An 11336-nucleotide genomic window follows, 5' to 3' on the forward strand; every position below is an offset into this window, starting at 1 on the left:
CTAACTCAGAAGCCTCGGGTTTCTTGAGAATGAGAGCAATGAAAGTAGCATTAAGAGATTTTTCAAACTTTTTAAAGGAGAACTCCTAAAAAACCTGTATGACATCTACTTTCACAATCTCCTAACATATTTGAAAGAAGGCCATAAAAAATCCATCCGGATTGGGAGCTTTATTTTTGACCATCCCACTAACCACATAAAAAACCTCGTCTTTGTCAAACGGTCTCTCCAACCAACTCGCGCTAAGAGGATCAAGAGAATCAAAAGCCAACCCATCAATTTTGGGCCTTCAAGAAGCTGATTCCGTGAGAAGATCTTCATAATAATGCACAATAAGATCCTGAATCTCAGGTGGAGATGAAATCACACAACCATCAGAATGAAACATCTCAATAACGTTATTCCTACGGAGTGAGTTGGTGAATCTAAGAAATTTAGTACATTTATCCCTCTCTTTCAACCAAAGTGCTCATGATTTTTTCCGCCAAGAGTTTTCCTTCATCAACAACACCCTCTCAAGTTCAGCCAACACTGGTTTTTTTCTCAAAAAGGCCGCCTCAGAAAGAATCCCATCCTCCTCCCCAGAATCCAAATCCTACAACTCCTCCATAAGAGAATTTTTCTGACCATTAATATTTCCAAAAACTTCAGCATTCCACTTCTTTAAGTCAAACTTCAAGGCTTTAAGCTTATTAGGAAGAATGAAGCTGGAAATACCTGTGAACTGATTAGAAGACCACCAGCTCCTAACCTTGCCAACAAAACAATCAACTTCTAATCACATATTTTCAAACTTAAAATACCTCCGGCCCCCATGCATACTACCATTGTCCAGCAAAATAGGGAAATGATCCGAGCACACACGAGACAATCTCTTTTGGCACAACTCAGGATAATGTACTTCCCAAGAAGGAGAAGCAAGAAATTGATCCAATCTCGACCAACCTCGACGGTAAGACCAAGTGGATACACCCCTCCACAAGTGGAAGATCCAGGAGATCCAAAGAAAAAATAAATTGAGAAAACTCCTCCATGGCCAAAGAAAAGCAAGGTTCACTTGAAGAAGCTCCCGTAGATGCCAAATAAGCCCAACCCACAAAAGAACACCCCCATAGATTACACAAATTAAACATCTATCCACAAAACGTTACTTTGCTTCTTGAAGGCAAACAATATCAACCTTCCAACTACATAATAAAGACTTGATATGAAGATGTTTGTTTAGATCATTGAACCTTCTAACATTCCAAGAGAGAATCTTAGGTTTTATGAGAAAAGATGAGACCCCCTCCCTTTCAAGCTGTCCCTTCTTCCACTTCCCTCCTTAATATCATAATTAATAGAGCGTTCTAAGCATTTTAGCTCCCTTTTTTTCTTAGAAGTGGATTGCAAAGCCGAGGAACGTCCAGATTCAATAGCAATGAGAAGAGCCTTGAATTGTTCTTCAAAACCACCACAAGAGATCCCAACACAATCCTGTATTTCATCAACTTTTTTTAAGACCCCGTCCGACACCACACATGAGGAAGTGTGACAAGGAGGAAGAGCAACAATCTTAGGACTTTTGGATCAATGGTTGGGTCTTTAACAATTGGTATCAGAGCAGGGACTATGACAGATGTTCAAGTCACGGAGGGGGCGACCTATAGGCTGGATTAAAATGGCTTGGTACTATGTATGGACATAGTGTTAAGTCATTGAATACTAATAAATGAGTGAAGCCGCCAAAAAGGAAATGGCTACCACAGGGTCAGTGTCGATAGAGTGAGCCACCGTGGACGTCGGATTTGGAAGCGTGGTGGAATATTATGAACCTGAAGGTTAAAGGTTTAACCAAGTTAGTATTTAACAGTTCTAGGACTTTGGATCAATGATTGAGTCTTTAACACCTTCTCAACCACCATTGTACGAAGCTTAGGTCGAGGAAAAAACTCCACTCCACTTTCTAGAAATTTTTGGCACCGCTGCACCAACCCAGAGGTTGCTTGACACCAGCGACGAAGTCTGTACTGGTCAAGTTGACGACTGGACTACAATTGGCGCTGTATGGTGAATGGTCCAAACTCGATATTGTCGAACATTCCCCAATACGAGACTTCACCCTCCAAACATGTTGTGGGCTTTTAATCAGGCCTGGCCCAATGACCTTCTATTTTCCTTTTTTGTCTTTAGACTGCATAGAGCCCACAGGACAGCCCCACCCATTTACGTTAGCCATCATCTGCTTATCCAAAACGCCATAATTACTACCTACACAACCCACAGACAAGCCCAGGCCCATGTCAACCCAACATAGCATAGTTTCCATCTTATTCCTCTTGTCCAATAGGACTCTTTCATGGCCAACAGAGTAGGACCATCAATTACCCCTGTCGAGTCCCCCTTGGAAAACCAAATGTCTTTCTTGGGCAAGTTCAGTTCTAGCTGCACCATGGTCCTCCCAGCCATCTCACCCTCCCAGCCTCCTACCGGCCTACTGAGCAACCATTAGCTTCCAAAGACGATGACGATCTCATCAAGACCTCCACAAAAGTCTCATTTGTTCCTGAAACAACATGAGTGGGAGGAGTACCCCTTTGAGATGCTTTGTTTAGCATGCCCGAAACAGAGGACATGGAAACAACCTCTCTTAGCTTATCGGCAAAGCGCCTCCAACCTTCACCCTTCGAACCTTTCGGGACAGCGATAAAACCACACCTCACCTATCTCCCATATTCAAACAACATAAAAAAGCGGCCATATTTGTTATGGCAACGCTGGGCCAACATCACGTAACTCCCATTTCTTCTAGACTTATAATATTTCAACGGACCAGCCGATGCACCACAAGTGCCCACCATAGTGACCAGCCAGTCCATAGTGGGTACATCCACTGTGATATACTTAGTAACCTTGCAGCTTCTCTTTGTAATCTACTACCACTTCTTATTCTCATGTTGAAACTCAAAAATCTTGAAATCAACAAGAAGCTTCCATCTTGAACCCATCACGAAACGGACAACTAAAACCAGAAAACCCAACTAACCAGAAAAAGATGAAAAGAAAATGAAACTCGAGAAGGAACTAAAAAAAAGTGTTAAGGAAAATTTCTGACAAGAAGCATCGGAAATAGGAAAGCGACGGGAAGGCATGAGAGAGAGAGAGAGAGAGGAGAAAAATTTGTCCAAATCACTACAACATTCTCACCTTTTCTCTCCCCTACTAGCACCATCTTCATCTGCCACATGGATGATGTGTTAAAAAGTACCACACTATCACTTTTACAATTTTCATTCAACTTTGTTTGAGCAAGGGTAATGTTGACAAACTTGAAATCAAGAGTTAATGAAGTGATTTTCACTCTAGGGGCATAAGGACATAAGTAAAAGTTGGTCCAAATTTTGAGGACAATAGTGTAGTTTAGCTTGGAAAAACAATAAATTAGGGAGATCTTTAATCTTATGAAAAGAGTATTGGGAGAAGTTTAAGGTGATTAATATAGGATTAGCTTTTTGGGTGGGATAGTTTTGCTTTCAGGCTTATAGATCTTATTAGATATTATAGCCTTTAAGTGGGCTTCACTCAGGGTGTGGCAGTGAATCAATGATAACTACCTATGTCTATGCTACTTTGTGTGTATGTTTGTATTTTATAAAATGAAAGACTTGATACTGTCAAAATATTGTGTGAATGGCCGACGAATCAATGGCCTTTGAGTGATCTGTATATTATATATGAACTTTACAAGAGAACTATACATGGAAAGAAACTAATTGCCTAGTGATTCTAGCATTCTAGCCTTATATGGAAATTATATATTCTGTCAATATGCTAACTGTACAAGCCTAAAATGAAGTAAAGGTAAAATAAGGAAAGAAGAATAGAAGGAAAGAAGATTGATTATGGACAACAAAGCTGTCCATTGACAGCCCCCCTCAAATTGATGCGGGTTGATCAACAAGCATCTACTTAAGAAGCAATGTCGATGGCGAGTGAGAGCTTTGGTGAAGATATCATCAATTTGTAGTTTAGTGGAAACATGTGGAAGAGTGATAACAGGAGCTTCAAATGCTTCATGGATAGAGTGACAGTCGACTTCAGTATGCTTTGTGCGCTCATGATAGACAGTATTGGCCGTGATTTGAATAACATTCGTATTATCAGCATGTAGAGGTGTAAGATCAGTCTCAGAAAAATCTAACTCAACAAGCAAACCTCAAAGCCAAATAATTTTGGAACAAGCAAGAGACATTACTCGGTACTCAGATTCTGTAGATGACTTAGAGACTTTGTCTTGCTTCTTACTCTTCCAGGAGATCAATGCATCACCTAAGAACACACACCAACCAATGATGGATCGACATGTATCAGCACAACCGGCCCAATCAGTGTCGCTATAAGCAGTAAGACGAGGAAAATTGCCTGCAGAAAAGAATAAGCCAAGGGCAGAAGTGCCCTGAACATAGCGTATGATCCTACGGACAGCAGCCAAATAAAGATGGCGAGGGGTCTGAAGAAACTGGCTGACTTGCTGTATTGCAAAGGAAATGTCCGGTCTAGTAATGGTGAGGTAGACAAGACTCCCCACCAACTTCCGGTATAAACTGGGATCAACAAGTAAATCACCCTCTTCTTTGCGAAGCTTGTCATTCAATTTCATGGGAGTATCAACAGAGTTGGCCTCCTGTAGGCTAGCTGTAGCCACCAGATCACCAACATACTTATGTTGATTGAGTGAAATACCAGATGGGCTACGATGCACCTCAAGACCAAGAAAATATGTGAGAGACCTAAGATTTTTCATATAAAAGGACTTAGAGAGATGAGTCTTGAGCTGGCCAAGTAAAACAGAATCGGAATCAGTAATCACAAAATCGTCAACATAAACCAAAAGAACAACAATATCGATGTCTGATTTCCGAAGAAACAAGGAAGTGTCATACTTGCTCTGCTTGAATGAAAATTGTAATAAAGTGGTTCGAATTTTATTAAACCAGGCCCTTGGAGCTTGTTTGAGACCATAAAGGGAGCGACGAAGCTTACACACATGCGAAGTTGAAGAGAAAACAATCTCGGGGGTGGCTTCATATAAATATACTCTTTAAGATCTCCGTGAAGAAAAACATTTTTGGCATCCATCTGATGTAGTGGCCAATCATTGGAAGCAGCAAGAGCTAGAATCGTATGAAAAATATTCATCTTAGCCATAGGAGCAAATGTCTCTTCATAATTGACACCGTATTCTTGATTATTACCAAGTGCCACAAGTTGAGCTTTGTAACGATCCAAACTTCCATCAGATTGAACCTTGACTGAGTAAACCCATTTGCAACCCAGATGAACAATTGTTGGAGGACATGGCTCAATGTCTTAGGTGTGATTGGCCTCTAGAGCGGCAATTTCTTCCTGCATAGCTTGTTGCCAACAGTCATGCTTGATAGCTTGTGAGTAGGATGTGGGAAGATAAAAGTTGGACAATGCAGCAGTAAGAGCTGAAATAGAATTGCCAGAATTGGAAGAAGTAAACCCATACCTATCCGGGGGTATTGACACTCGAGGAGAGTGACATACCAAAGGCGTTGGAGGTATTGTAAATGACTGGTTCTGGAAAATGGTAGGATCAGATATTGGATGAGCAACCGGGAGAGATTGTGGGCAGGAGCGTCTCGTATACACAATACTTGGTTTAAAGCGAGAGCTGACTTGATGAAGATCAGAGAACTGCTGCTCAAAGGAGGGGAGTACCATGGTAGAAGGAGAGGGCACAAAGGACACATGAAAGAAATGTTGATTTTTTTTAAAAAAATAACATTCTTAGAAATGCGTGTACGATGTAATGTAGGATCATAGCAAACAAATCCCTTTTGACATACATTATATCCCAAGAATGCACATCTAATAGATTGAGTAGATAATTTATGTCGCTCATGAGGAGGTAAATGAACAAAATATACACAACCAAAAATACGAAGATTATCAAAACTAGGCTGCTTAGCAAACAAGCGGAAATAGGGAGACTCCATGTGTAAGACTTGGGAAGGTAAACGATTAATCAAGTGAGTAGCAGTTTTCAGAGCCTCGACCTAGAACATGGATGAAACAGAGGATTCTAACAAGAGAGTACGTACCACATCAAGATGACGATTTTTGCTTTCGGCTACTCCATTCTCTTGGGGAGTAGTAGGACATGAACATTGATGAATAATGCCTTTAGAAGCTAAGAAGGCCTGAAACTCGGTAGAAAAATATTCACCACCAGAATTTGTGCGTAATGTCTTAATAGCTGCAGAAAATTGATTTGCAACATACGCTAAAAACTCAGTGAAAGAATGAAAAACCTCAGATTTAGAGTGAAGAAAATAGACCCAAGTAAATATGCTACGATCATCAATGAAAGTCACATAATATTTAAATTTGTCATGTGAACTAACTGGGGGAGGTCCCCAAATATCACTATGGATAAGATCAAAGCAGTGAGAAGCTCTACTAGCATGCAAAGGAAAGGGAAGAGTTTTACTTTTACCAAGTCTGCAAGAATCACACTCAAGAGATAAAGAAGAACATTCTTTAGTACCAAGAAAACCATAGTGCAATACATGAGATAAGATCTGAGTATTGGGATGGCCTAAACGACAATGTCACAGCATACTCAGATCAGGAACATTATTACAAGCAAAAGACTTAATAGAAGAAATTGGAGAAAGTGCTGGAACATGTAAAAATAGTGGAAACAAGAGCCCCACTTTAGGTCCCTTCGCAATTGGCTCCCTCGTTACCTGATCCTGCATAACACAACCATCACCAGAAAAATTAACAGCACAATTTTTATCAATTAATTAACCAACAGAAATAGGATTCGCGGAAAGCTGAGGAACAAGAAACACATCAGTAAATTTAGAAGAGGCATCGCCGACAACAGCGATCGGCAAGGAACTGCCATTGGCAGTTTGAATAGTAGATTTTCCAGCGTAGGGACGAACATTACACAGAGCTATGAGATTATTTGTCATGTGATTAGAGGCCCCCGAGTTCACATATTAGAGTTTAGTAGAATTATTACCTTGGAACCCCATCGCGGATAATGCCGAAATTAACATCTATTCCACCATTTTGGGTGTGCAGTAATTCGTTGTAGGAGGTGCAGGAACAAAGGAATCACCTGGAGAAGAGCCATTTGCCACGGAAGGTGCTGTTGGAGGTGCAATAACAGAAGTCTGAAATGCTTGAGCCTGACAATTCTATGGGTGGATACGACATTCTTTGATAATGTGACCCTTCTTCTTGCAATAAGAGCAGTATTTCTTGGGACAATTGGCAGCAATATGCCCATATTCCTTGCAGCAAAAACACTGCAAGTTTTTAGAATGCATAGGCGGTCCGCGTCCTTGGGCAGCATAAGCCATAGTTCCTGAACTACCATAAGATTGCTCTAGAGTAGCTTGAGTACTAAGACATTCTTCTTCACGAAGTAACTCACCAAAACAAACATCAAGAGAAGGAACAAGAGGTCTATTCAGCAAAGAGGAGTGAACAGATTCATATTCCGGGCGTAGTTTCATAAGAAACTGATTACGCTGACTAGTCTCGTGGAGTTGTTGAATAGTCAAAAGAGCGGCAACAGGAACATCCACTATAAAAGATCAGTATATTCATTCCAAAGAGTCAGAAAGGCCGAGTAATTGTCTTGGATGGAAAGACTGCCATGTTGAAAAGTGGCAATCGCACGCTCTAACTGAAAGCGACGAGCATCATTATCTTGATGATAAACCTTCTTCAGATAAGTCCACATGGATTGAGCAGAGTGATGGGGATGCAAGTTGGTGACAATATGTGGCTCCACCAAACCAAGAAGCCAAGAAATGATCCGAGCATCATAGCCCAAGAAGGAGAAGACCCGACATCCTTTGATTTGCCCGTGTTGGATGTTTGTGCGACATCCGTGCCATCGATATGGCTCCAAAGGTTTTTTCCCTTGAGGAAAAGTTCAAACTGAAATGCCCAGGTAGAATAATTTTTGCCCATAAATTTGACACACAGGTGTGAAGTCCGTTGCAAATAAATGAAACCCGAGACAAAGCAAAAAATATCAAAATAAATAAAGGAACCAGAATCAAGGGAGAGAAGGACTTGCTGCCGAAAAAACAGAGAAGCCAAAAAATAGCCAGACCAAAAAAAAGAATGCCGAAACCACCCAAAGCAGAAAAAGACAAACTGCCAAAGGAATCTGAGAACAAAAAAACACCAAGAAATCTGAAACCCAGAGGCTACCGAAAAAAAACACCTATACGAGAAAACAGAGTGCCGAAAGCACCATACAAAGCCACAAAACACCTCTCTGAAAACAGAGAGTGCCGATAAGCACCAAACAACCCTCTGAAAAATAGATGCTGAGAATCACCAACAGTGGAACACCACTTCTCTGAGACAGAAGGTGCCAAAAACTGCTCAAACCAGAAATAGGAGCTGCCGACAACACCAACCCAGAAAGAGAAGACCGAAAACAAGGAAGCTTTCACGTTGGGTTCACCGAGAACAGCACAGAACACGCCAAAACATGAAACCGTGAGAAAAAAAAAAAAATCAAGTGAGAGAAGAACCTTAGCAATCGGCTCTTGATACCATGTGAAAATATTGTGTGAATGGCCGAATCTATGGCCTTTGAGTGATCTGTATATTATATATGAACTTTACAAGAGAACTATACATGGAAAGAAACTAATTGCCGAGTGATTCTAGCATTCTAGCCTTATATGGAAACTATATATTCTGTCAATATGCTAACTGTACAAGCCTAAAATGAAGTAAAGGTAAAATAAGGAAAGAAGAATAGAAGGAAAGAAGATTGATTATGGACAGCAAAGCTGTCCATTGACAGATACAACTATGCCTAACTCGTCTCCATTTTGTTGTGCTGAGTATTCTACTCAACACTACAACAAAAAGTGAAGTTGGGATGTGTAGTGTACACTCCTAGTACATGCATGAGGCTTGGCTTCATGAGGTGTTACACCCTGACCATGTTATTGTCTGAGGTTCGATAGCCTGTTTTTCCTAAGGTTTTAAGCCATTTTCAAGTCAAACCTTTTGAAGACCTCCACGGTCACCTTGGCAGAAGGTCAAGTAGGCTATGCATGTTAGCCTTTTTTAAAACCTACAGGAATATTGCTCCCACGTAAGGGCAATTAGGCCTTTCCTATCTTCTTGACAAACAGACCAGCTGGGTTTTTAAAACCTCCACATGTCATCCTTTTAAAAAAATCAACAAAAAAGAAAACCAACAGAAATTGTAATCACCTACAAAGGGGCATCTAGGTCATTTCAATTAAAAATAGCACCTGCAAGGTACGTGAGTTATTTTCTTTAATATTGCAATCTCACGAAGAGTGCACATTAACATGAAAGTATGAAATTGCAGGACAAAGTAATGAAATTAGAGTTTAAAGGTCACATTGTGAAAGGGGTAATTATTTTGGCAGACTTCAGTATAATTTCCCCTATTTTTTCAGTATAATCCATATCTGAATTTCAAAAATATTTATAGAGAAATTACACTTTACACCCTCAAACTATCACTGGTTTTACAATATGCTCCCACATGAGAGCAATTAGGCCCATTCAATCTTCTAGACAAGTAGGCCAGCAGGCTTTTTAAAAAACCTCTATATGGCAGCCTTTAAAAAAATCATTAGAAAAGAAAACCAATGGAAATTGTCATCACCGTCAAAAGGGCATCAAGGTCATTTCAAGTAAAAAATAGCACCTGCAAGGTATGTGAATTATTTTCCATCCATTTTAACACTTAAATGTGATGAAGAGTGCACATTGACATGAAAGTACCAAACTATGGTCCGAAGTAATGAAATAGAGAAATGTTATATATATGGAGATTTACATATAATTTCCCCTCTTTTTAGAATGTAATTAGGTGTTTTCTTTTGTATACTTCTTGTATACATGAGCTTCGCCTATTACATTCGTTGAATAAAATTCTATCTTATAAAAAAAAAAAAATTCCCCTCTTTTCCAGTTTAATCCATATCCATAAGGGGACATTGGGAGACCTTTTGAGGACATGAACATATTGTGGTGGGTGATCGCCTTTGATTTTGGCATGATAAATGGTGTGGTGACCATAGCTTTCAAGACACCTTTCCTGCTATTTTTGAGCTCGCAAGAGAAAAGGATGCAACGATTGCCGATCTTTTGGTCCTTTCAAATGGCCCCCCTCAATGGAATATTGACTTCATTAGGGCAGCCCAAGATTGAGAGGTGGAGATTATTTTAGAGTTATTTGCAACATTGTATTCAGTAAGTATGCCAGGGGACCCCGGGGATACTTCATTGTTAGATCATTGTACCAAGCTCTAACGAGTCCTGGATTGACCATGTTCCCGTGGAAGAGTATATGGCAGACAAAAGCTCTTTCAAAAGCGGTTTTTGTTTTGTTTGGACAGCATCATTGGACAAGATCTTGACTACAGATAATCTGAGGAAGCTCCAGGTAATTGTGCTGGATTGGTGTTGTATGTGTAAGAAGCATGGGGAAGTAGTAGATCATTTGCTTCTACATTGTGAGGTGGCCGGGTCATGTGGGATGATTTTTTCATGAGAGTCGGTTTGTCATGGGTCATGCCTCTTAGATTGGTGGACTTCCTTGCAAGTTGGTGAGGCATTCGGGGTAACTCACAGGTGGCGGCCATTTGGCGTATGGTTCCTATTTGTATGTGTTGGTGTATCTGGAGGAAAAGAAATGCAAGAAGCTTTGAAAATTGTGAGAGAACAATGGAGGAACTAAAACTTTTCTTCTTTAAATCATTGCTTTTATGGGCGGGAACCATTGTTTGTAACAGTCTAAATGATCATGACTTTCTTCCTTCAATTGTAAACCCTAGTTAGGTGTTTCTCATGTATACTACCTGTGTACCTGGGCTTTGCTTTTTTTATATTAATAAAATTACTATGATTACCTATAAAAATAATTTTTTTATGGGCAAATTACACTTTACTACGATACCACCGTAGAGGTGAAGGAACTTGCTGTCACCCTAGAATCTCTAATGGGGACCCTGAAACCATTGGAGAGAACCTATGGAGTTGCTGGAGAACCAATGAACTTGGCCTTGGTGCCTTGTATAGAGGAATGTCTAGAGTCAGGAGTGCAGTTGGATAATGTGTTTGGGGATAATGTTGCTCCCTTGATCTCTCTTCCTCCAAGAGCGGATTGGATTTTGCCTAAAATTTGCGAGATTCAACAATTTGTGGAAATTTCACATGGAGGATGTGACGACCAATTTAAAGTACTAATCACTGCGATTGAGGCAAGCTATGCGCTTGAAACCAAATCAAGTTTCAAGAAA

Source organism: Juglans regia, chromosome 7, assembly GCF_001411555.2.
Source record: "Juglans regia cultivar Chandler chromosome 7, Walnut 2.0, whole genome shotgun sequence".
In the NCBI taxonomy this organism is placed as follows: domain Eukaryota; kingdom Viridiplantae; phylum Streptophyta; class Magnoliopsida; order Fagales; family Juglandaceae; genus Juglans; species Juglans regia.